Source organism: Orycteropus afer, unplaced genomic scaffold (assembly GCF_000298275.1).
Source record: "Orycteropus afer afer isolate SDZICR_OR568_19922 unplaced genomic scaffold, OryAfe1.0 scaffold00009, whole genome shotgun sequence".
Taxonomy (NCBI): domain Eukaryota; kingdom Metazoa; phylum Chordata; class Mammalia; order Tubulidentata; family Orycteropodidae; genus Orycteropus; species Orycteropus afer.
The window spans coordinates 6,500,501-6,527,754 of NW_006921596.1; positions in this window are offsets into that span (position 1 = coordinate 6,500,501).

The window sequence follows — 27,254 nt, forward strand, 5'->3', positions numbered from 1 at the left end:
GGGTTGGCATATTCTTCTCTTCCGAGCATCTCCTTTACAGCCTGGGTACTACAACAGGAGCAGTCAATGTCTGTGGAATGAATAAATGAATCCCTTGTATAAAATATTCATGTGTTCATCCATTTGTTCCTTTGCTTATTCTACAGATATTTATTGCTAATGTTCTAGGCACTTTGGAAAAAAGTCAGTAAAGAACATTCAGATTTGATCCTTGTTCTCATGGACCTTATGATCTAGTTGGTAAACAAAATAAGTAAATAAAATATATAAGTGATATAAATGCTAAGGGGATAAAAAACAAGAAAGGAGAATGGGAAATGATGATGCAGGGGGAGCCCTGGTGGTTAAAATTTTAGATACTATGGCTAGAGAGCTCGACAGATCAGAGCAGGCTTTATTGAAGAAAAGTGGTGGTACAATGCCTAAGGCATTTGATTGCTAACCAGAAGGCTGGTGGTTCAAACCCACCAGCCACTCCTCTGAAGGAAGACTGGGCAATCTACTTCCGTAGATATACCACCTTGGAAACCCAAGGAGGGGTTGCTATGAGTCGGAAATGACTCTGTGGCAGTGAGTATGGCTAGAGATGACCTATGTAAGAGGCTGACTATGATTATAGATTGAATTGTGTTCCCCAAAATATGAATTGGGATCGTGACCCTATACCTGTGGATGTAATTTGGGAATAGGTTTTTTTTGCTATGATAATGAGACCATGTCAGTATAAGGCGTAGCCAAAACGTAATTACTTCCAAGTTTAAAAAAAGAGCAGATTAGACACAGAGTAAGCAAAACGAGGACCACAGGTGCCACGTGAAGATTGTTAATGAACCAAGGAATACCAGGGCCAGGGAAGCTGGGGTATGGATCTCTTCCCAGAACTGATAGATAAAGAGCCTTCCCCTCTTGATCTGAATTTGTACTTCTAGACTCCTAAACTGTAAGAAAATAAATGTCTGTTCTTTGAAGCCACCGCTTGTGGTATTTCTGTACAGCAGCACTAGGAAAATAAGACAGTGACATTTGAGCATTTGACTAAATCCCTGACGGAAGTGAAGGAGTCGGCCAGATACCCAAAGAGCTTTTCAAACCAAGTGGAAGGAACAGCAAGTGGTAGACCCTGAGGCAGGAGTGTGTTCCTGTGCTGGGGCAGAATTACAGGGGGCAGATCAGGAGGCAAAGTGAAGGTTAAGTGTGAGACAGGTCAGTTGACAGAGACTTATGTTCATCGTATGAACTTTGGCTTTTACCAGGTGAGGTAGGCAGCAGGAGGGGAGCAATATGATAGGCTGGACAGTCTCAGAGGATCCTCTGCTTGCTGCACTGGAAACGACTGAAGAGCAGTAAGGGTACAATTAGGAGGCCACTGCAACAATCCAGGTGAGAGACGCTCATGGTCGGGACCGGGGTGGTAATGGTGCACATGTTAAACAGAAGCTGGGTTCTGGATCTATTTTGAAGGCAGTACAGCTAGCATGGCTTAGGATCTGATGTGAGGTGTGATGGTGAAAGGGCAGTGGGGACCTTTCCCTTACTTTCCTCCCATCCTTAGCAATTGTAAAGGTTCTTATACTGAAAGAACAACCTGTCTAGGCAAGTTTCCTGCCATACATTCCTAAATCTTTTGTTTGCCCCTCTCTAAAAAACTTTTATTTGCTGTTGTTGTTGTTTGGTGCCATCAAGTCGGACCCGACTCATAGCGACCCCTCCTTGGGTTTCCGAGGCAGTATCACTATGGAAGTAGATTGCCCCATCTTCCTTCCAAGGAGTGGCTGGTGGGTTTGAACCGCCAGCCTTCTGGTTAGCAGTCAAGTGCCTTAGCCACTATGCTACCAGAGCTGGACCCAAATAGTTAAAGCAATGTTGAAACAATGTAAAAGACTCAACCTTCCTGGTTTTAAAACATACTAAGGAGCTCTGGTAGCCTAATGTCTAAAGCATTTGACTGCTAACCAGAAGGCTTGCGGTCCAAACCCACTAGCCACTCCTGGGAAGGAAGGTTGGGCAATCTACTTCCATAGTGATACTGCCTTGGAAACCCAAGGAGGGGTTGTTATGAGATGGATCTGACTCAATGGCAGTGTGTTGTTGTTTTGTTTGTATACAGCTACAGGGAGCATTGGTAGTGTAGTGCCTAAGGCACTTGACTGCTAACCAGAAGACTGGCGGTTCAAACCCACCAGCCACTCCTCAGAAGGAAGAAGGGGCAATCTACTTCCGTAGTGATACTGCCTCGGAAACCCAAGGGGGGTCGCTATGAGTCGGGTCCAACTCGACAGCACATAACAACAACAACAACAACATTCATAAGAGACTCATACTATTCATTTAATAGACTCATATTCCCAGCATTTGTGCGTTGGGAAATGAATAAGGAGGACTGCAGAAGATTTGGTGCATTTGAATTGTGTTGTTGGTAACAAATATTGAATGCACCATGGACTGCCAGAAGAACAAACAAATCTGTCTTGGAGGAAGTACAGCCATAATGCTCCTTGGAAACAAGGATGGTGAAACTTTACCACTCATGCTTTGGTCACATTGTCAGGACAGAGCGGTCCCTGGAGAAGGATATCGTGCTGGGTAAAACAGAAGATCAGTAACAAAGGGATGGCTCTCAATGAGATGGCCTGACGTGGTGGCTGTGACGATGGGCTCAGGCACGACAATGACTGATGATGGTGCAGGCCTGGGCAGTGTTTCACTCTGTTGTACATGGGGTCACTGTGAGTTGGAACAGACTTGACAGCAGCTAACAACTGCCTTGAGCATTATGCTCTTCGTGAACTGTCTGCGTGGGATCAAATTGACAAGAAGAACTCGAAAGATGGCTTAGGTATCTTAGGAGTCAGTGGGTTTATGTTACTGGAAGAGGAATAACTCAGAAAAGGAGAGTGAGAATAGTTGCACAACTCAAAGAACGTAATCAATGTCACTAAATTGTACAGTAGAAACTGTTGAACTGGTGTATGTTTTGCTGTGTATATTCTCAACAGCAACAACAAAATTTAAAAATTTTGTTTAAAAAGTAGAACAAAAAGCTCTTATTATGGATACTTTCAACCATACACAGAAGGAGAGTGAATAGTATAATAAGTGTCCATTTATGAATCAAGCAGCTTTTACAGTCATCAGTATTCCCCATTTCATTTCATCTTGCTCCTTGTCATGTTTTTTTTTCTGGTGTCAAAGTGCTTTAAAGCAAATCCCCAACATGGCTTCACTAGTGATCACCTCAGCCTGCATAGCCAACTTGACACTGTGTTTCTATAACTTCCATGCCATGATCACATCTAACAAAAATAACAATAATCCCTTCAAAAAGCCAATACTCATATGCAAATGTCCCAAATTATGTCAGAGATGTTTGTTTGCCTTTAGTTGGTTAGAAGAGCATTTTAAAAATTCTGTCGAATTTTCCTCTTCCTACAGTCTGTGGCACAGGACCAGGCAGTGTTTCGTTCTGTTGCACATAGGGTCACTATGAGTTGGAACCAACTGGGCAGCGCCCAACAACTGTCCCTGGACTGAAAGGCTGACAAACAAGTGGTGGTTGTATCCTTTCGCCATAATTATTCAATCTGTATGCTGAGCAAATAATCTGAGAAGCTGGACTATTTGAAAAAGAACACAGCTTCAGGATTGAAGGGAGACTCTTTAACAACCTGTGATATGCAAATGATACAAACTTGCCTGCTGAAAGTGAAGAGGACTTGAAGCACCTATCAGTGAAGATGAAAGACTACAATCTTCAGTATGGATTACACCTCAGCATAAAGTAAACAAAAATCCTCACAACTGGACCAATAAGCAACATCATGATAAATGGAGAAAAGATTGAAGTTGTCAGGGATTTAATTTTACTTGGATCCACAATCAACACCCATGGAAACAGCAGTTAAGAAATCAGACATCATATTGCCCTAGGCAAATAGCTGCAAAAGACCTGTTTAAAATGTTCAAGAGCAAAGATGTCACCTTGAAGACTAAGGTGCACTTGACCCAAGCCAATTGTCTTTTCAGTAGCCTCATATGCATGTAAGGAGCTCTGGTAGCATAGTGCCTAAGGCACTTGACTGCTAACCAGAAGGCTAGTGGTTCAAACCCACCAACCACTCCAGAAGGCTGGTAGTTCAAACCCGCCAGCTACTCCTCGGAAGGAAAGTTGGGCAATCTACTTCCATAGTGATACCACCTCGGAAACCCAAGGAGGGGTCACTATGAGTCGGGTCTGACTCAATGGCACATAATAACAACAACATATGCATGTGCAAGCTGGACAATGAATAAGGAAGACTGAAGAAAAAATGATGCATTTGAGTTGGTCTTGGCAAAGAATTGAATATACCATGGACTGCCAGAAGAATAAACAAATCTGTCTTGGAAGAAGTACAGCTAGAATGCTCCTTAGAAGCAAAAATGGCCAGACTTTGTGTCTCTAGTCACGTTATCGGGACAGACCAGTTCCTGGAGAAGGATTCTGTGCTCAGTAGAGGGTTAGCAAAAAAGGGGAAAACCCTCAATGAGATGCATTGACATAGTGGCTGCAATAATGGGTTCAAGCACAGCAGTGACTGGGAGGACGGTGCAGGACTGGGCTGTTTCATTCTGCCGCACACGGGGTCGCTGTGAGTTGAAGCTGACTCAACCTCACCTAACAGCAACTTTCCCTGGAACGAGCCCTGGTAGTGGAGTGGTTAAGTACCCAGCTGCTAACTGAAAGGTCTGTGGCTCAAACCCACCAACCATACCACATTATGTGGTGTTTTATAGATTCTACATTATCCTTTAGTGTTGCATAATATTCCATTGTACCTATGTACCATAGTTTGCCTATTTTTCTTTAAATTAACTCGCAGCTTTACTTAAAATAATTTAAAGTAATTACTTAAAATAAGTTATTTTAGAAGGAAACTTTATGTTGCCATCCAAAATGGAAACCCAGTTCTATCTGCCATAAATTGAAGGTGTGGCAGTCTGCATCTATAAAGATTACAGCCTTGGAAACTCTATGGGGCAATTCTACTCTGTCTTATGTAGTATTGCCGTGAGTCAAAACTGACTGGAGAGGAATGGGTTTGATTTTTGTTTACCTTCCCTGGCCCAGCTCAGCCCAGGCGGGGCAGGGGTCTGCCTCACAGCCCTGCATCTTAGCCTAGTCTAGGGCCCGAGCAGATGAGGCCACCTACGAAACAGCTCTAAGTTTCTCCTCCAGCAAACCAATTGCCATTGAGCTGACTCCAACTCACTACAACCCATGTGTTTCAGAGTAGAACTGTATTCTTTTGGGGTTTTCATGGTGACTTTTCAGAAGCAGGCCATCAAGCCTTTCTTCTGAGGAGCCTCTGGGGGCAGCGGTTTGAATGTACAACCTTTTGGTTAGTATCTCAGTTCTTCATCATTTGTGCCACTAAAGTTGCCTAAAGTGGTTCATCTGAATGTTCTTGCTGAAAACTCTCCAAGGAGTCCTGTCTTGAACAGCAATGTTTCCTAAATTTCATTCAACCATCTCCAGAGCCTTTGCCACATCTACAAATACCTGTGGTGCTGTTTACTAAATATATTTCTTTCTTTTTTTCTTTTATTTCTCCCTAGGAAATTCCAATATGCAGCCAGGGTTAAGAACTCCTAGGAGGAAACTCTTTTTTTTTTTCCCCCTTCCATATATAAACCTTTCCTTGACTTTTTATAATAATGAACTAATACAATATTTGGCCTTCTGTGATTGACTTATTTCACTCAGCATAATGTCCTCCAAGCTCATCTGCATTATGCAGTGTTTTGTAGATTCTATATTATTATTTAGTGTTGCATAGTATTCCATTGTATGTATGTACCATAGTTTGCATATTTTTCTTTGAATTAACTCACAGCTTTACTTAAAATAGAAGCTCTGGTAGTTTAGTGCCTAAGGCATTTGACTGCTACCCAGAAGAGGAGGGTGGGTCACTGTGAGTCAGACCTGACTGGACAGCAGTGAATTTTTTTTTTTTTAACTTAAAATAACTTAAAGTAATTACTTAATTTATTTTAAAAGGAGACTTTATGTTCCCATCCAAAATGGAAACCCAGTTCTATGTGCCATAAATTGAAGACAGCTATTAAAAAGAAAAAAAAAAAAAAAAAAGAAGAGGAAGACCAATACTGGGAAAAGAAAGGAAGAGGATCACATTCTAACATTCTAATCAGATATCACAGCCTGCTGAAGGTTCTGAGCCTGAGGCTCACACTTCACTGAAAGAGAGGGATGAATAGCTGGGCAGGAAATATTAAAGGCGGTGAACTCTTGAACTCCAGTGGAGATTTCATCTTGATCTAATAACAGATAACACTGTTAAAAGCACTTTACATAAACTAAGTTAATCTTCACAGCCCAATAAGGTAAGTACCATTGTTATCCACAATTTGATGGTGGAAAACTGAGGTTCAGAATTTAAGTAACTTGTCCAAGAACACAAAGCTAGTAAATCACAGCTTCTGGATTCAAACCCAGGCAATCTGGTCCTAGGGTCTTAACTACCATGTTATACTTAATCAGAAGGATCCAGATACATTGAAAATGGAATCTCTTTCTGTTGAGGTGGTTCCGTGTTCTTGGTACCAGATCCTTGTCCCTTTACAATCATCTCCTGAATCCAAAAGTTAGTGTGGCAGAGTCTGAGCTATGTACTGTAACGGGTAAACTCAAAATCCATTTCACAACAATAGGGTTTGAATGGCATCCCTCCAAAAGATATGTCCTCACCCTGGAACATGGGAATTTGACCTTGTTTATAAAAGGGTCTCTGCAGATATAATTAAGGATCTTAAGAAGATATCATCATGGATTATCAGGCCATGAATTCAACGACAAGTGTCTTTTTAAGAGACAGAAGAGGAGAAGACAGAGTGAAGATGACCATGTGAAAATGGAGGTGGAGATTGGAGTCATGTGGCCACAAACCCAGGAACACCCAGAAGCTGGAACCAACAGAAGATGGGAGAGGAAAGGGAAGATTTTACCCTGGAGAGAGATGGAAGAGGAGGGCTGTGCCACCACCTTGATTTTGGACTTCTGCCTTCCAAACTGTGAGAGAGTGCATTTTTGTTATTTCAAGCCATCATGTTTATGGTAATTTGTTGTAGCAGCTACAGAAAACTACCACCTACTACAGCTAACCTCTCCAGCCGTGTTGGGCAGCCCTCTCACCTCCTCTCAGAAAGGCAGTCTCCTTCTTGTGTCCACTGTCTTGCTCATCTTCTCCCAGCCTCTCTTGTTCTCCCCAGTCCTGCTGAATCCAGATTCAACTTGGACCCCCAGTTGCCCCTTTTGAAAGGCACTCAGGGGGATCCGGAGAGGAATGAGACAGGAGCTCTTTTCACAGAGCTTATTCTGGTGGTGGATTCAGATGTATAAACCTTGACTTCAGAGAGGGAATCATTACGCCCATTTTCCAGATGAGGTCATCAAGGATACAAGAGGGAAAATGACATGCCAGGTAGAAAGAGGAACCACGGAACTAGAATGACAGGAGAGTCACATAACCTGCTTGGTGGAGCTTCTAAATGGTTTGAACCATTTGTCACCCTGGTTAATTGTAAAACCAGAACCAAGTGCCGCTGAGTCAATTCTGACTCATGGTGGTCCCAACCCATGGTGACCTCCTAGGTGTCAGAGTAGGACCGTGCTCCACAGGGTTTTCAGTGGCTGATTTTTGGGAGTAAATCAGCAGGCTTTTCTTCCAAAGTGCCTCTGAGTGGACTCAAACCTCCAAACTTTCGGTTAGTAGCTAAACACTTAACCATTTGCATCAGCCAGGGACCCCAGGTAATACGCAGACAATTTTAAAAACAGGTCACTTGGAGCAGACAGGTTTATAACATTTTACATTTTAAAAAAAACCACCACCTTTGAGTCAGTTTTGACTCATCACAACTGTGCTGGGCAGAGCAGAGGTGCCTCATAGGGTTTCCAAGGCTGTGATCCTTATGGAAGCAGATTGCCACATCTTTCTCCCTTGAATGGGCGGTGGGTTAAACCACTGACCTTTTGGCTTGCAGCCGAGAGCTTTAACCACTGTGCCTCCAGAGCTCCTTAAAAACAGGTCACTTGGAGCAGACAAGTTTATAAAATTTTACATATATCATCTTAAGCTTTACAACATCAGGCACAGTGTAAGGAATACTAATCTCCCTTAGCTGGAAAGGGTAAGTAAGAAACATGCCCAATGTCATTCAGCATGTAGAGGATTTAAACCGGGTCTAAGAGGAAAGAACCCTTGTAGCTACATTCACACTGTGTCAGCAGCACCTGTAGATACTGTTATATAAAAGAGTAAAATCTCTGCTGTCTAAGCCTAGTGTCCCTCCTAACACATAGCCACTTGAATCGCCTTTGGAATTGTCCATCTATGGACTGCAAGAGGATTTATCTCAGATGCACAGGACGAAATCTGTGTGGAAAATATTCTGCTATTTTGCATGCCCTGTTTCCAACATCCAGTTATTGTTATTTCAGTCTCTCCACAGATTTCTCTTGAACACTTATGTACAGGAGTTCTGGTGGTACAGTGGTTAAAGTTTTCAGCTGCTAACCAAAAGGTCAGCAGTTCCAATCCACCATTCTCTCTGTGGGAGAAAGATAAGGGAGTCTGCTTCTGTAAAGATTTACAGCCTTGGAAACCCTATGGGGCAGTCCTCCTCTGTCCTATAGGGTCACTATGAGCTGGAATTGACTTGATGGCAGTACATTACTATGTACCAGGCACTGGGCTGAGAACTAAGGTGTATGAAACTATAAAACCACCAAAACCCACTACCATCAAATCAATTCCAACTCATAGTGATCCTATAGGACAGAGTAGAACTGCTCCATAGGGTTTCCAAGGCTGTAAAACTTTATAGAAGAGACTGCCTCACCTTTCTCCTGTGGAGCAGCTGGTGGGTTCAAGCCACTGACCTTTTGTTGAGGAGCTGAATGGTCTAACCACTGTGCCATGAGAGCTCCTAAATATAGCTATAAACCCAAAACCCAAACCTGCTGCCATCACGTCGATTCTGACTCATAGTGACCCCCATTGGTTTTCCAAGGCTGTAGATCTTATGGAAGTAGGTTGCCTTATCTTCCTCCCATGGAGCAGCTGGTGGGTTTGAACCGCCAACCTTGGGGTTAGCAGCCAAATGCCTTACTCACTGCACCACCATAACCATGAATAAAACAGCAAACTCCCTGATTTCACAGAGCTTCCATTCCAGTCCGGGGGGGCGGAGAGACAGAAAAAACAAATGTAAACTAATAATGCTAAAAGCTAAGGGAAAAAATAAAGCAGGGAACACGGCAAAGAAGTGCCAGGAAAGTGTAGGACTGAGAGTGGAAGAAGCTATTTTAAAGAAGTTGGCCAGGGAAGACTTCACTAATAAGAGAGCAATTGAGCAGAGACCAGAAGGCCCCCCTCAAGGAAGCAGATTCTGTAACAGCCTCATAGAAAGAAAACATTTGGTATTTTCAGAAGGTCATTTTCCATTCAATTACCATCTACATTTTACTTTCTTTTAACTTTGGAAAGATTTAAATAGAGCACCAAGATAACAAAATCCACTTTTAACACAGGAGCTATTCATCATAAGCAACAGTTGTACCAATGGGTCAAAAGTCTTCAGAAGCACTGTGTGCCAATAATCAAATGTCTACATTCAAAGATGCCCGAGGATTGGGCATGCGTGGGGCTGCTTCACCCACACACAGTGACCACTGCCAAGTGTACAAGCCAACAGTCCTGCTATTCGCCTTATTTACTTTCTTTTTAAAAGTCTTCTTGGATATGGCTTACTTTTGTAACACTTTGTTCTAAAATCTTAATTACGTTGAAAAACAAAATGGAAAATTTTGTTCCTTGAGTTCATTTTTATTTGCTAAACAGACTCAAATGCATTTATATTCATTTGATCTTGTCTTTTAATGTGGCCTTTATATTTGAAGATCTTTAAAACAGAAGATTTTGAAATAGCATGCAAATTGATCATTTAAATCATGACAGAAAGGTTATAATGGATTTTATTATCTTCAGGTTAGTTTACTTACTTTCTTTCTTCTTCTTTTTTTTAAAATTATGGTTGGGTGAAAGTTTACCGAGCAAATTGGTTTTCCATTCAACAATCCACACACATTTTGTTTCGTGACATTCATTGCAATCCCTGTGATGTGAAGCACTCTTCCTTCTTCCTCCCTAGGTTTCCTGTTACATTCATCCTTCTTTCCTGCCCCTTTCTGCTTTCTGAGCCTATTTCGGGGCAATTGCTGTCCTTTTGGTCTCATATGGTTGATCATTCTGAGGAGTACATTCTTCACAAGCATTATTGTTCACTTTATAGGCCTGTGTATTTATTGTTTGGCTGCAGGGTGATCACTGGGTGTGGGTTCAGTTCCAGGTTTAAAGGGTGTTTAAGGGCCACAGTCTCAGGGTTCCACCAGTTTCTATCAGACCAGGAAGTCTGGTCTTTTTTATGATTATGAATTTTGTTCTACATTTTCCTCCCATTCTATCCAGGACCTTCTGGGGTCTTGATAAGAAAGGTCAGGAATAAGGCAGTTTTTTACAAGAGCACAATGCTCAAGGAAGACAGTCTTTGCCTTTTAAACTAAATCACTGTTTGATTTAAAAAGACTTTAGGGAATATTTTTGGTTTAAGGTTTAAAGATGATCTCAGGGCAACAATTTTAGGAGTTCATCCAGCTCCAGTAGATCCAGAAACTCTGGATTCCATTAGAATTTGACTCTGTTTGACAATTTCTCTCCTTTGATCATGATTTATCTATAAACTCTTTAATCAAAATATGCAGCCAGGCACCATCCTCTTCTTCTGGTCTCAAGGAAAAGGAAGTAGTTGTTCATGGAAGCAATTAGGCATACATTCTATTTCCTCCTATTCCTGACTCTTCTTCTTCTTCTGTTGCTTCAGATGAATAGAGATTGGTTGGATGGCCACTTAAAAGCTTTTAAGACCCTAGGCACCATGCAATGAACTTGGAGGTAGAACTGAAGCACTAAATGTGATATATAAGGCCAATTAACTCCATCTTAAATCTCTTGACATCAGATTTCTTCCTATTTCAACAGGCAAAATCTCTATTGGAAGACACATCCAAATATAGAAAGAACTCTCAAACTTAACAAATAAGAAAACAAATAACCCAATAAAAAATGGGCAAAAGATCTAAACAGGCATCTAACCAGGGAGGTTATACAGAGGTCAACTGAGCACATGAAATGATGCTAAAAATCATTGTTGTTGTTGTTGTTATATGCCGTCGAGTCGACCTGACTCCTTGGGTTTCTGAGGCGGTATCACACAGAAATAGATTGCCTAACCTTCTTTCTGAAGAGTGGCTGGTGGGTATGAACTGCCAGCCTTCTGGTTAGCAGTCATACATCTTAGGCACTACACTATTAGTCATTAGAAAAATGAAAATTAAAATCACTCAAGATGTCAGCACACTCCTAAACAATCAAACACTAGTAAAGAAACAAAGAAAAATCCCAACATCATCATCATCATAAAAAACAATACCGTGTGCTGGCAAGGACACAAAGCAATTGGGAGTCTTATACATTGCTAGTGACAGTGCAAAAAAATGGTACAACTGTCCTGGAAAACAGTTTGCTAATTTCTTATAAAGTTAAACTACACTTACTATATGACCCAGTTATTCCATTCCTGGGGATTTACTCTAGAAAAATGAAAATTCATGTTGACACAAAGACCTGTACACAAATGTTTGTAGCAGCTTTATTCATAATTGCCCAAAACTGGAATGTCCTTCAATGAGTCAATGGAGTAAAACAAGGTGTGGTACAGCTATAAAATGAATTTCCACTCAACAATAAAAGGAACAAACTACTGATACATCCACAACATGAGGGAATCTGAAATACATGGAAGTAAAGACATACTTGTTTTTTTGCTGTGGTCTCCAAGGGTTACATAATGTATGATTCCATTTTTATGTCATTGTAGAAGAAAACACTATGTGGTCAGAGAAGAGAGAAAAAGTTACGAGAGATTAGGGGTAGGAAGGAGACTGGGTACAAAGGGGCAGTGTGAGGGAATTTTTATGGATGATAGACCTAGTCTATATCCTGATTGTGGTGGTGTTTACATGAATGTATGCCTGTTTTGTTTTGTTTGTTTGTTTTTAAAAAGGTGGCTTGTACTGAAGTTACATTTTCAAAATTAGCCTTGAAGTATGTTGAGGCCACTCTATAGAGGCAGATAGACCCAAAATTTGGAAGTCACAATTCATATCACACACACACACACACAACCTCCCAAAGAGTGTATACAAACTCTTACCCACTCAATGAGAAGTTCTGGGGAGAGCAGGGCAGACTTTCCAAGCTGGTTCAAGAATAGCTTGAAAGAGAAGAAGAAAGGAGACTGGCCTGGGGTATTTATGGTGGTCAGGGGGTGGGGCTGGCTTGAGGGCTCCCCCTTGTGGTTTGACTTCCTGCCAGCGTGAAGGAGAGAGCACCTGTTCTCCTTATCAGCTCGCTCAGATGTGGGGCAAAAAGAAAAGAGGGAGAGGTGAGGCTTAACACATGTCAGCAATCAAACATCAACCAATGGAATCAGGCTCTTTACTGCATAACAAAACCGGCAACTTCAAAAAGTTACAAGTCTGCGTGCCCCTGGTTTCCATTCAGCACCTGACTAGAAGAAATAGGTATTTTTCAAAAAGAGGAAATTACATACGATCCTATACCTAGAAAACCCAAGAGACTCAGTCAAAATCTACTGGAACTAATTGAGAGATTTAGCATCGTGGCAGGGTACAAGATCAACATCCAAAAATCAATTGGGTTCCTCAACACCAGCAAAGACTTTTTTACTTTATTGCTGAAAAAGAAATAAGGAAATCAACACCATTTACAATAGCTACCAAAAAAATAAAATACTTGGGAATAAATCTTACCAGAGACACGAAAGACCTGTACAAAGAAAACTATAAAAAACTACTTCAAGAAACCATAAGAGATCTACATAAATGGAAGAACATACCATGCTCATGGATAGGAAGATTGAACACTGTGAAAATGTTAATTCTACACAAAGCAATCTATACACTCAATGCAATCCCAATCCAGATCCCATCAACACTCTTTAAGGATATGGAAAAACCAATCACTAACTTTATATGGAAAGGAAAGAGACCCCAGATAAGTAAAACATTATCGAAGAAGAACAAAGTAGGAGGTCTCACACTCCCATTTCTTAAAACCTACTATACAGCCACAGTAGTCAAAACTGCCTGGTATTGGTACAATGACAGACACATGGACCAATGGAATAGAATTGAGAACCCAGCAATAGATCCATCAACCTATGGTCAGCTGATCTTTGACAAAGGGCCAGAATCCATTAAATGGGGAAGAGAATGTCTGTTTAATAAATGGTGCTGGCAAAACTGGATATCCATTTGCAGAAAAATGAAAAAAGATCTGTACCTCACATTATACACACAAACTATCTCCAGATGAATCAAAGACTTAAATGTGAAACCTAAAATTATAAAGTTCCTCAAGGAAAAACTAGGGGCATATTTAGGCCCCTAATAAATGGCATAAATAGGCTATCAAGCATAAACCAAAATGCACAAACAGCAGAAGAGAAACTAGATGAATGGGACCTTCTAAAAATTGAATTTTTATGTGCTTCTAAAGACTTCTCTAGAAGAATCATAAGAGAACCTATAGATTGGGAAAAAATATTTGGCAATGACATATCTGCCAAGTGACTTTTCTCTAGAATTTATAGAAAACTCCAACACCTCAACAACAAAAATAAAAATAATCCAATTCAAAAATAGGCAGAAGACATGAATAGACACTTCACCAAAGAGGATATTCAGGCAGCCCACAAACACATGAAGAAATGTTCACGATCATTACTCATTAGAGAGATGCAAATCAAAAACAACGAGATACCATCTCGCCCCAGCACTAGTAGCAAAGTTCAACAAAACAGAAAATAACAAATGCTGGCAAGGATGTGGAGAGATTAGGACTCTCATACACTGCTGGTGGGACTGTAAAATGGTGCAACCATTGTGGAAAGCAGTATGGTGATTCCTTCAAAAGTTGGAATTAGAAATACCATTTGACCCAGCCATCCCATTACTAGGTATATACCCTAAAGAAGTGAGAGCCATGACAAGAACAGATATATGCACACCCATGTTCATCACAGCACTATTTACAATAGCCAAAAGATGGAAACAACCTAGGTGTCCATCAACTGAAGAATGCATAACCAAACTATGGTACATACACACAATGGAATACTGTGCAACCCTGAAGAATAACGTAGAATCTGCAAAACACCGCATAATGTGGATGAACTTGGAGGACATTATGCTGAGTGAAATAAGTCAGTCACAATAGGACAAATATTGTATTAGTCTGTTATTGTAAAAAGTCAAGGAAAGGCTTATCTATGGAAGGAAATTTTCTTTTTTGGTTACCAGGGGTAGGAGGGGACGGGAGGAAACACTGTCAGACAAAAAGGAAAAAAAAAAAAGGAGGAAATTAGAGTATACAGAAGGTTTTTTTTTTAATTATTCAAAGGATTATAAAAAATAGTTATGATTTACTTTTAATAAAAACTTTTCAACAATACACAAATATGTGCTTATTGTAAATAATTCAAGAACAGTACAAAAATTTAAAGCCTCAAGAGTGGAAGCTGTCTCTTCTCCCTCCTGGGCCTCCACCTCCAGCTTGTTACCAAACTGTGACTAATTCCCAGAGGTAACTACTGTTAACAGTTTGGGGTGTATATCCTTTAGCTCTTTCTCAGTGCACAAAGTAATGGTCACGCACACACAAATATACACAGAGTTTCTGTCCATTGTTCAAGAATTTATATGTATATTCTGCCACTTGGAGTTCCATTATTAAGGTTTTTAAAAGCTTTTAAAAGCTCAGTAGCTTGGTTTAATGCCTATCATTTGCATGTAATCCTCTTTGGATTCTTGAAACCCCAGAATATGATCTACATGCAGTCATGTGATTCTGGGTATTCGTTCCAAGTCTGAAATTGAATTAATGTGGTAAGAGAGATTGAAACAAAAGATTTTTAAACAGTTTCATGAATGTTTCTTAAAATCTAAATCAGTTCTTAAAGATATATCAACACTGTATATAAAGTAATAAAACAAGCACACTAGAACAATTTAACTGATTGTATGTTAATTAAACAAGCACTTTAGAACATAAGCTCTTGGATAATGCTGGCTTCCTGAGTTTGTGAGGGCCAGGCATTCATTTCAGTTGTGCTGATGGCATCTGACTGCTAACCAGAATGCTAGCCATTCAAACTCCCCAGCCTCTCCTCGGAAGGAAGATTGGGCAATCTACTTCCGTAGAGATACCACCTCGGAAACCCAAGGAGGGGTCGCTGAGTCAGATCTGACTTGATAGCAGTGAGTTTGGTTTTTGGTTTTTGATGGTGTTTTTATGTAAAAAAAAAAAAAAAAAAAAAGTACTCTTTTGAAATTTCCTTAAGGGGCAGTTATTTATGAAAATCAAAATTTAGATTCATTTTTTAAAATTCTAAATCATTTTGATCAACTCAATTATATTTGTTGCAGATTGTAAAAATAGCCACAATTCTCCACCCCTGCCTGTATTCATGCCTCTTTCATGTGACTTTGCAGCTCCACTCATCAACTCATCAAGAGGTAAAGTCTAATTTTTTCATCCCTTGAATTTGGGCTGACCTGGTATGCTGCTTTGGCCAATAGAACATGGCAGAGTGACATTCCACTTCCAAGTGTCGGCCTGAGAGACTGTGGGACGCTTCTGCTTTATCATTTAGAATCTAGGGGCTCATCTTCCAGCTCTGTATTTTACAGAATTCTATTATGACTCATAGAGTTCTCATTGACTAATTTTCAGAAGTGGATCTCCAGGCCTTTCTTCCTGGTCTGTCTTAGTTTGGAAACTATGCGGAAAGCTGTTTACCATGGGTGGGTGATCCTGCTGGTATCTGAAGTACCAGTGGCATAGTTTCCAGAATCATAGCCACGTGCATCCACTACGTATGACAAACTGACAGATGGGTGGTGGAACACACACACATGTAAGTTACTGTTTTATATAAACAATATTTGTTTGTTGCAGAAAATTTAGGAAATACAAATAGGTTTAAAGAAAACAAACATAAATTACATCATCATACTATTTTGTACTTGTATTTTGTGGCCTGAATTTTTGCTTAACATATCATGGATTTTTTTTTTTTTTTCTGTATTAATAAATACTCTATTGTAGGCAATACATGTACATGGTTTAAAATTAAAATATTTGAAAAGGTCCTACACGGCAAGGCATCACCCTCCCACTCCAGCTCCCACTCCACCTCACCTCTGATACTTGGTGTTCTTTCTGAGTTTCTTTATGTGTATACAAGCAAACATAAATATATATTATGATTTTTCTCCATTTCCTTTTATCTGAAAGGTAAATACCATAGATAGTGTTTTATAATTTCCTTTTTTTAACTTAACAATATATTTTGGAGCTTTTCCCATATTAGAATATAGGGTATTTCCTCATTGTTTTTCATAATTGGATTCTGTTTCATTATATGGGCAATCCATAAATTATTTGACAAATCCCCTATTACACTTGTGTCTATTTTACTATAATAATTATATATATATATATATATATATAATTGTATTTATATCTGTGTACATACATGATTATTTCCTTAGGATAAACTCTGAGTACTGGCTCAAAGAGTTGGAATATGTTCTAACTTAAAAAAATAAATAAATAAATGTCACCAAATGCTTCTTTAGAAATGTGCTGATTCGTGCTACCACCAGTAGTATAGCAAGGTGCCATTTCCCAGAACCTTAGAAATTGTCTGATAGTACTGTATACATATTGTTCAAATCTTTACCAATTCTGTAAGTGAAAACAGAATTTCATTTGTGTTTTAATTTACTGGTAGTGTAATTTTCAAAAAACATTTTATTAGCTACTTTTTAAACACCTTATCTGTCTTTTGCCCATTTTTATATTTGGTTGTGTATCTTTTTGTATCGATTTGTAAGAGGTCTCTATACATTAAAGGAAGTCCCTCGGTGGCACAAACAATTAAGCGTTCAACTACTAACTGAAAAGTTGGCTGTTTAAACCACACAGAAGTGTCTTGGAAGACAGGCCTGGTGACCTGCTTCTGAAAGACCAAGACCACTGAAAAGCCTCAGGAGCAGTTCTACTCTGCACACATGGTATTGTCCTGAGTCAGAGTCAACTCAATGTCAGTTAACAACAACAACATCTGTTAAAGATATGAATCTTTTGTCCTATGTATCTGATTAGTTTCCTAGTTTATTGTTGGCCTTTATGTATTTTAAAAATTTTTCCACATTGAGAAGTTTAAGTAGTAAACTCTTTTTATCTTTTCCTTTATGGTTTCTGCCATTGGTGTCTTGCTCACTATTTTTAATTTCAGGCACACTGACAGAGTGTCTGCAATCTTATTGGGCCTTACAAGAGGACCCAGTTGTGTGCAGGTAAAGTGTTGATTTGATTGGCCAAAGCAGAAAGGCTGTGAAGACCCGAGTTTTACTTTTATTTTTGTCCACTATGGTATAGTTTGGGAGCTCTGGTAGCGTAGTGCCTAAGGCACTTGACTGCTAACCAGAAGGCTGGCGGTTCAAACCCATCAGCCACTCCTCGGAAGATGGGGCAATCTACTTCCATAGTGATACTGCCTCAGAAACCCAAGGAGGGGTCTCTATGAGTCAGGTCTGACTTGACAGCACATAACAACAACAACAACATGGTATAGTTTTAATCTGGAGGATTCTTACCAGAAGTGTCAGAAAACAAAATGATAAGACAGTCATTTAGCAGACCGCAGGGTGCTCCTATCTGACTTTCCACAAAGGAATTTCCCTGAACATTTTTTAATGTTTCTGTCACAGTTCTAGTTTTTATAATTATTTTATAAATATCTACTGTATGTCTGATGAATGAACAGAGTGAAGGAGTAAAGGCAGGGACAGGATAGGGTCAGGGTTTCAAGGCAACAAGTGATAATGGACACAGGGAGGACCCAGTTGTGTGCAGGAGGAGTTATTCAGCAGGATTTGCTAATTCACAACGGGTTCCTATCTCTGAAATCAGAGTCAAGGCCAGCAATTTACCTGTAAAAAGGTGTGTGAGGACTTCTCCATGTTCAGCTGGGCATGTCCAGTTCTTTTCATGGGCTCACCTGATTAGATCAGGCCTACCTAGGGTAACCTCAGCCTTAAACTCACAAGCATCCAGTGAGCCTGCAAAAACTATCCATACTGTTTCACACATGTTGACACTGGAAGCAGTGACCGGCACCTCTCTCTCTCTAAGCTGTCACCTTTTCTCTCCAGCTCCTTATGCGTCCCCATGGTACTACCCTCTAAGGCCTTCAACTGGCACATGGCTGGCTGTGTGTCCCCTACTAAGGCTCTGCATGCAGTTTTGAAGGTGCCTTTTGTTTAAAATAATAATCTTTAAAAACTTTACCTAAGAATTTCGGTATCTATCATCTTTGGTGAACTCCGTATATGTATTAAATTTCCATTGCTGCTTAACAAATTACCACAAACTTCACAGCTTAAAAGAAACAACTATTTATTAAATCACAGATTCCATAGGTCAGAAATCCATGCACAATGTAACGGGGTTGTCTTCTCAGGGTCTCACAAGGCTTAAATCAAGGTGTTAGCCAGCTGTGTCATCATCTAGGGGCTCCACGAGTGAAATACCTGCTTCCAAGTTACCTCAGGTTGCTGGCAGAATTCATATTCTTGCAATTGCAGGACGGAAGTCCCCTTTGTCTAGTTATCTGTCAGCCAGGGACCGCTTTCAGCTCATAGAGCTCACTCTGAAGTCTTTCCTATATGACACATTTCATAATTTGAATCCCTGACTTCAAGAAGGGTCCAGTCCCCCCTCACCCACCTGTCACTTGATGAAGTCAGGCTCATCTAGGAAAACATTCCTTTCGATTGACTCAAGGTCCACTGGTTAAGAACCTTCATTATAGCTGAAAAATCTCTCCTGCTATATAAAGCAATATAACCAAGAAAATGATATTTACAAGTCTCATTCACACTCGAAGGGATTACACAGGGCATGCACAACAGGGAATGAGAATCTTGGGGCCATCTTAGAATTCTGCCTACCACATGGCAAATACAACATGGCAAAACAGAGGCAGCACAGCAGAATGGTCGAGAGCAGGGGCTCTGGAGCCAGGATCCCAGGATTCAAAACCCAGCACCATTTACTGGCTTGTGTGACCTAGCTTTGGTTTTCCCATTTGTGAATAAGGGAGTAATAGGATTACCTCATAGGATCACTATGTGAGTTTATTGAGTCAATGCAGATAAATCCCTTGGAACAGTTTCTGATGCTTAATAGGTGTTGACTACTGTTAATACAGTTTAAGAAAGCATTATAAGAGTCATATATGTTGAGATTGTATTACTTTGTCAAAGATTTGGAAGTTTTAAGAAGTGTAAAAATAGCCGAGTGGCATGTAACAACTCTGAGAAACTGTGGAAGAAATTAAATAACTGTGGAGGTGTCAAATAGTCTGAGACTCAAATAAAAACTACAATCACAGAGAGAACATTGAAGGAGAAGAACGACTGGAAAAGGAAAGAGTAACGTGCTCAAGACAGGCATATGAGCTGAACACTTACATTGTTGTTGTTGTTGTTGTTGTTGTTATGTGCCGTCAAGTCAGCCCTGACTCATAGCGACCCCTCCTTGGGTTTCCGAGGCAGTATCACTACGGAAGTAGGATTGCCCAACCTTCCTTCTGAGGAGTGGCTGGTGGGTTTGAACCGCCAGCCTTCTGGTTAGCAGTCAAGTGCCTTAGCCACTATGCTACCAGAGCTCCCGAACACTTACATTAGGTAGATATACTCCTTGGAGAGATCAATCATGGAGAATAGAAGGGCTTTGTATGCACAGGGAGACAGCTGGGGGTGGGGCAGGAGTGCATGGAGGGAAGGACACAGGGAAGAGGTAACTATGGGGAGGAAGTGGGAGGGGAGCTGTTGCATTGTGGGAAAATGCAGTCAATGTCATGAGACAAAGTGTATATGAGGTGCTGTATGGAAAGTGAATTTGCACTGTAAACTTTCACCCAAATACCAATAAAAATAATTTAAAAAAATAAAAGAGTGAAATACTCAAGACTAATGAGACAGAAAGAGCTGACCCCAATAATCTGTGTGCTGTTGCCAACATGCAAATCATCCATACACATATGCCTTTTTCTTGTTCAGAAAAGGAAATGTCGATGCATTTGAGCATTTCAGTGACCTTCCAAAAGGAATGGCTTTTTGAGAAAACCTGCTTTTATCTTTCAAAGCTTATGCTTAACTATCAACAATACATGTAATTCTTTCAATAATTTGATTCTTGCTCTCAAAAAGTAGGATTGTTTGCTGTGTTTCCAATTAAATATATCAAGGATCTATGGAATCGGCCTGTTTTCATAAATAAAGTTTTATTAGAATACAACCATGCCTACTCATTTTCATATTGTCTGTGGCTGCTTTCATGCTATAAGAGCAGAGCTGAGTAGCTAGGACAGAGACCAAAAGTTTGCAAAGCCTAAAATATCTGCTCTCTGGTCCTTTTCAGAAAAAGTTTTCTGACCCCTGAAATATATTAATAAATTAGGAGCTCTGGTGGCGTAGTGCCTAAGGCATTTGACTACTAACCAGAAGGCTGGCAGTTCAAACTCACCAGCCACTCCTCGGAAGGAAGACTGGGCAATCTTCTTCCACAGAGATACCACCTTGGAAACCCAAGGAGGGGTTGCTATGAGTCAGATCCGACTTGATGGCAGTGCGTTTTTTTTTTTTTGGATCATATTAACATGTACAAAGATCTGTCAGAAGGAGTGATAGAGGGATTTACTTCAAATAAATGGCGAATACAAACTCTGCGGTGGTTGGTTGGAGACTTCTGCAGGCTTACATCCCAGGAACTGGAGGTCACATGATGAGAAGAGTGCGGGGTCAAGATAAAATGAGCTTTGCCCAAACATCCATTTAAATACTAGGGGCAGGCCACACCCCCAAGGAAATTGCCTTTTCAACTGATCCTATCAGATCACATCATGGAAAGTGATCATGTTCTATTACATTATAGAAGAGCAACCAATCCAGTGTTTGCCAAACCAGTAAGAATCATAGGCTAGCCAAGTTGACACCTAACATTAGCCATCATACACAGGATACAAATTTGAGTCAAACTCCTTCCCACTGCTAATGGGGAAAGCACATGAGCTGGGAGTGCCTGGTCTACAGATTTTGTTTTTCAAACCAGTCTTTCTTCCTAAGAGATGGGTGATTTCAATTAGGGATTTTTTTGTGTCAAGGAATAGAGATCCCCTGGAGCTTGGGGTAGTAAGTAAGCTTTTATTATGAGGATTTATAGGGTTTACTCCCTGGGATCCGAGATCAGGAACCACGATGGAACCTGGAACCGGAAGTGCAGGAGCTGTATGCCCCATTTCTGGTGTCTGTCACTCTGCTGCTTACTAGCCTACTAACTCTGACTGGCAAATGTAATGTTTGGCTTTTTGTGGCCACCCCTAATTGCTGGCATTGCTTTTAAAGTTAAAGTAATACATGCAAAAGTTAAAAAAAAAAAATTATTTCCCTCCCACTCTGGACCCCCAGCCCTCTTCCCCAGGAAACAATGTCACTGTTCATAACATCTCTTATGCATCATCTCAGAATTTTTCTATGCACGTAGAAGCATATGTCTATCTGTCTATCTAGCCCCATTTTATACAAAAATAAGGGCATAGGATGTACAGTGTTCCATTTTCATGAAATTTTCATAAAAATCGTACCCAGAAACAGATTGCTTTACTTTCTTTGGCCAAAGCAGATTTCATGTTAGAAACAAAATCAGTAAAACAGTTTCTGCATTTTCTATAATCTTATTCACTCTTTAGTTTTCTTGGGTAATTCTTCAAATCAGATGACCCCTTGGAAAGCATAAGAAGTGGTTTAAATTTAGATTATAAAACAATTCATTCCTTCCCAATAAATGGTATGACATCACTCATTATTCATTTTCAGATGATGTTGACCATGGCTGTATGTGGCTCGAGTGTTTTATTATTTCAACTTCAGAGTGTTGTCATTCTTAGCAATTTACATTTTGCAATGGGCACAAGTCTCAATTCACAATGGAGGTGTTTTATAACTCAATTCACAACTGTATTGTTTTATAACTCAACTTGGTATTTACACGGGACCCCCATTTGACTGAAGTTGTGGAAACTTAATCACAGTCAATGTGGAGTTCTTCCCTTTCCTGGGTTGTGTCTAAGCTCTAAGGGCTGTTGTAATACCAGGAAGTTGGGGTTAATCCTCAGTGTTGCCTACTAGGTGTCCATGAAACAAACCATCCCTCCCACAATTCCCTCCTCCTGCCTCTATGGTACCTAACACCAACAACAAACCCTGGTTCCTTCAGGTCTGTTGGCTTAGTCCACATTCTTCTGCTACTTTTATTACTGTGCTTGGGCTTGGGCATAACTGTCACTTTCATGGCCACATCTTTCTAGACTTCTATGCAGTCATTTCCTTTTTAGGGTTTTGCAACATGGGCCTTAAGTTCCTTCTGCATTCTCCAGGGCACTGTGCAAGGGCCCTTTATCCAGGATCCACGTGCCTCTAAATTTCATCACTTCCCCTCCACCTCTCCTTTCCCCAACCCAGTCTACTAGCCCCCAATCAAGGTGACTTTTTTTAGTCTGGGATAGATGGAGACAGGTAAAGTGCAAAAGGCGACATTATTCTGCTGTAGTGGTACCAGTCTTACATTTCTTTTAAGTTTATGCTCCGGGAAACCACCCAGCTCCCCTTCCCCACCTCTGTCTGGCCCCAATTAATCAGCCCCCTCCTGTTACATCATGTAAAGGAGAATAAATTAGAAATCTCCACTTGGCCTGCACTTAATATTCTAGAGAGCTCTATTTGCTAAAGTTTGGTCTTCCTCTTTCTATCCTATTGAATAGGGTTAAAAGGGAAGGGATGTGTGCTTCTGAGAAGGCCTTAGGGGAACAGCTCAGAGGGTCTAGGAAGGAGATTGAGCTGCCAGGTCCAGAAAGTGGTCTGGTACAAGTCCTGGGACTGGGAGATGGAAAAGTTCAGGGAGGTGGGGTTAGAGGAAGGTGTGGGCACTTATATCTCCCCTTCTGGACAACTGGCCTTTGTGGTGTCCTGCCTTTAACTCTGCCTTCTGGATTCCTTCTCATCCAACTACTTACTGCTGACTTTAGACAGAGGTATATGAAACATCATGAGTCTGAGACTTGGGTATTTTGATCCCCATATCATGACCCAGGGCTCTAAAATATGTCAGGAAATTTAGAAACACTTAAGACAAATTAACTTTATCATAATAAATTAATAAAGGACGTGATTTATATTCTATTAGATTTCAAAAAATCAGGTTCTTTTTTGCTGTATTATCATAAATAAACTTTTAGGAATAGAGTGAGAATATGTAGCCTTTTATTCATGACATAGACATAAAGAAGTCAATGCTCAATGGAACGTGAGCAGTGAGAGGTTTTGATGACCATGGTGAGTTCTGATGCTCTTACAGGAACTCATGTGCTGTGTTTGAAATGCTCTACTCAGAGCAGGCTCTGCCACCTTGACTGTAAAGGCTCCCATTTATCCAACTGTGCTGCCACTGTGGAAAAGGATGCCACAAACACACTGATCTGTTTCCCTCTTTCAACACCACTGACCACACTTCATCATCTGTAAACTGATGTTTTCCAAACACAATTACACTTAAATTTAATATAACACTCAGGAAATACAAGCACCCCAGTTGCCCCTGTTGCCCCCGAGACAATTCCAACTCAAAATGACTCTATAGGACAGAGTAGAACTGTCCCATAGGGTTTACCAAGGCACATCTTTCTCCCGCAGAATTGAACTTTCAGTTAGCAGCAGAGCACTTAACGACTGTGCCACTAGGGCTCCTCAGGAAATATAAGTACACAGCATGTAGTCTAAAGTCAGTAGGTCTGCATTAGAATCCCATGGCAACTGGAAAGGTGGGTAAGTTGGAAAGCACAATATACCAAGAGCCCCTAATTTTAGCTGACAGTTTCAAGTATTATTCTAATAATATTTTAACAATAAAATGTTGTTATGTTTTTTATTACTTTATTCTAAACAAGTTTAAAGTGATTGCTTTAAGCTGGGTTTATACAAGGTTTGTTGTTGTTGTTGTTATGTGCCGTCGACTCATAGTGACCCCTCTTTGGGTTTCCGAGGCAGTATCACTACGGAAGTAGGATTGCCCAACCTTCCTTCCGAGGAGTGGCTGGTGGGTTTGAACCGCCAGCCGTCTGGTTAGCAGTCAAGTGCCTTAGCCACTATGCTACCAGAGCTCCCATACAAGGTTTATACAATGCTTATTGTGACTTAATAATATCTTAATTATTATCTTCAGTTATTTTCTCTTTCCTTTTATAATACTTCAAAGAAAATGTAGACCACGAGGTTGATATTCTAGATAAAACAAACAAACAAAAAGACACCAAATCAAACCCACTGCTGCCATCAAGTTGATTCTGGCTCACAGGACACTATGGGACAGGGTAGAACTGCCTCATACGGTTTCCAAGGCTGAAGTCTTTATTGAAGCAGACTGCCTCATCTTTCTCCCACAAAGCAGCTGGTGGATTTGAACTACTGGCCTTTTGATTAGCAGCCAAATGCCTGGATGACTTATAAGGCAACTAACCAAGGAAGCCTCTCTTCAGTTTCTGCTAATGTGGATATGTGTGGTGCATTTGAATTACTTGGTATGGTTCGGCTAGCCATGTTTTTTGTGACACCCGCCAGATGACTGCGTAGAAATATAAAAATCTAAGATGCTTTTGGCCCACTAAGGGGATTATATAGCTTGCTAATAATGTAAATAAGGTACATGGCAACCTTGTAGGGGTGGAACTGTGCAAATAAGGTGTATGGAATCCTAATGTGAGGATTGATCACTTTTGTCCTCTCACTAGGCTTAAAATGAGCACTCCCAGAAGCAGAAGAGGGGATCTCACTGCCATCAGGAGAGAAGCAGCAGGAGTGGAGTGTGTCCTTGGACCTGAGATCCCTGCACTGAGACAGCAGAGAGATATCAGAGATGGTGGCATCAGGGGCATCAGAACTGAGAGACTAGCACAAGACAGAGCAGTGGGTTTTCTGGCCCATGGAGTGAGAAAGCTCAGTGTCTTTGGGCAGGAGACTTGCTGGTGGAGTAAGGCGCACCTAGATGCACCTATCGGCAGAGCTGAAAGAGCTTTGTGATACTTGCTGGAGCAGGGCAGAGGCCAGGCTGAGAGGTCAAAGGTCAAAGAGAGGCACGGCTATGGGCATGACAGAGGGGAGGCCATCCTGACAGAAGAATTGCATCCTGAGCATTCCTGAACCTGAATTTCCACCTGTTGCTTACCTAATGAACCCCACAACCATAAGTATTGTGTGTGAGGTTTATGTAGCCATTGAAACAAATTATTGAACCTAGCAAAGAAGTAGAGAATGCTGTGGGAGGGACAGTTGGTTGGTGCCAGAATTGGTAAAAAGGTTGGAGGGTGGCAGCATGTCTGACTTTCACCTCATCGGAATCAGCCTTGGGCTGTTGCTGGTGGTGATCTTCTCTCCCCTTCAAGAAGTTAGAGGAGGTCAGAGGATGCCGTCCCATGCCCTTTTAGAAACGTGTGAGCCCCGTGTAGGCCAGAAATGCTGTTGTAAGAGAATATAGAAATACAGATTTTCGTGTGGAATTGTTTGATTTTTAGAACCGTACGTTGTTAGTTGTTGTGGAATCAGCTCTGACTCAGGATGATTTTAATGTTTAACGAAACATTGCCCGGGCCGGTGCCATCCTCACGATCCTTGCAGGGTATGTTGGAGACCACTGGATAGGACCTACCCAAACAAGCCAGGATACCAGACTGGGCCTACAGGGCGCCAGTGTGCAACTTCCATTCCAGACTTTCTGGTTTATACAGTACTCCTTTTGTTATGAAAATAAAACCATGAGATGCTATAAGGCAAGTTTTGGCAGTATGTGTCATATAGACAGACAGTGAGAAATTATTTTTGATCCAGAGAAGAGAGTAAGAAATGAAAACTCTTCCAAAACTGAGGCAATATTGACACCTTCTTTCAAGGAATAAGAATAGAGCAAAAACTTGCACTAGAAGAATTACTTGGAGGAGGGTTGTTGAGGAGAAATGCCTTTTTAAAAGGACATGGCTGTGAAAGGAGCTCTTTGAAAACGTGAATGAATTCCAGCACCAAGTCCAGAGGAAAACCTCCGAGAATATTAATGAGACTTTTTTTGGGGGGGTGTCTTTCCTTATAACTTCCATTTAATTAAAAAATATCCAACATACATGTATCTGTAATTATTTATCTATCATCTGCATCTGTTTTAAACTGAACAGGAGTTCATACTGATGTCAGCCATCCTTTCTAACGTATGCCTCTGCCAATACCAAGTACAATAACTTCCCGTTACCTGGAACCGTCACGGAAAGCAGTATCCTCGTTATCCATCTTACATAAGTGAGGGTTACTAAATGTCACTGTCATGTATTATCAATCGAAACAAAATTCTCAACATTAAAGCAATTCCTTTTAATAATGTAAACCAAACGCACTGCCATTTTGTCGGTTCCGACTCATAACAACCCCCTTAGGATTTCTGTGGTGGTAAATATTTATAGAAGTAGATTGCCCCATCTTGCTTCCGTGGAGTGGCTGGTGCGTTAGAACTGCCAACCTTCTGGTTAGCAGTCAAATGCCTTAGATACTGCACCACTGGAGCTCCTTACTGTTAGTAATAAGATATTTAAATGGCACTTATTGTACGTTTATTGCAGCATTTATTTTATATTTATTAAATATCATTTGCTCTTCACATCCTTTCAAGTCAGTACCATTATTTTCCTAATTTTACAGATGAGGAAACTGAGGCATGGAGAGGCTAACTTACCTAGAGTTAACAGTAAGTGGCAGAGCCCCTTGTCCCAGAGTCCACTACACCAAACCTCTTTTGTAAACTTTAGTCTTTACTTTAAGGATTCAGGCAACACCTTGAGTCTTAATTTAGTGTATTAGTTCTAAGAGTTCTGTTGTTGTTGTTATGTGCCGT